Genomic DNA, 577 nt, shown 5'->3' with positions numbered 1-577 from the left:
TTACAGTCTAATTGGAAGATAAGTCAAAAGCTTATGAAAAACTAGTTTAATGGTATTAGGAAGCATTAGATCCAAATGCTTGATAAAGGCTAGAGAGGATCAGAACCTAGATTACGGTAGGGTAGAATAGTCAGGGAGGACTTTGTCCATCAGTGGCAAGATGGTACTTTGCCTGGCCCTTGAAATGGTAGTATTTGGATAGAAGCTTATATAGGATTCCAGATTAAACTGGGAGGAAAAAAAGGGGGATGTTGCAGGGGATTGGTAAAGAGAGAGGAATTAGAACGTTTTACTTGAGGAAAAGTAAGCAAATTATAGTTTGATAAGATCAGAGGGTATATGTGGTTGCCAGGGGATTATTCTTTTTTTTTTTTTAATTTTATTTATTTATTTATTTTTGTCTGTGTTGGGTCTTCGTTTCTGTGCGAGGGCTTTCTCTACTTGTGGCAAGCGGGGGCCACTCTTCATCGCGGTGCGCAGGCCTCTTACTGTCGCGGCCTCTCTTGTTGCCGAGCACAGGCTCCAGACGCGCAGGCTCAGTAGTTGTGGCTCACGGGCCTAGTTGCTCCGCGGCATG

Source organism: Globicephala melas, chromosome 4 (assembly GCF_963455315.2).
Source record: "Globicephala melas chromosome 4, mGloMel1.2, whole genome shotgun sequence".
Taxonomy (NCBI): domain Eukaryota; kingdom Metazoa; phylum Chordata; class Mammalia; order Artiodactyla; family Delphinidae; genus Globicephala; species Globicephala melas.
Note: the sequence above shows the minus strand (reverse complement) of the source record.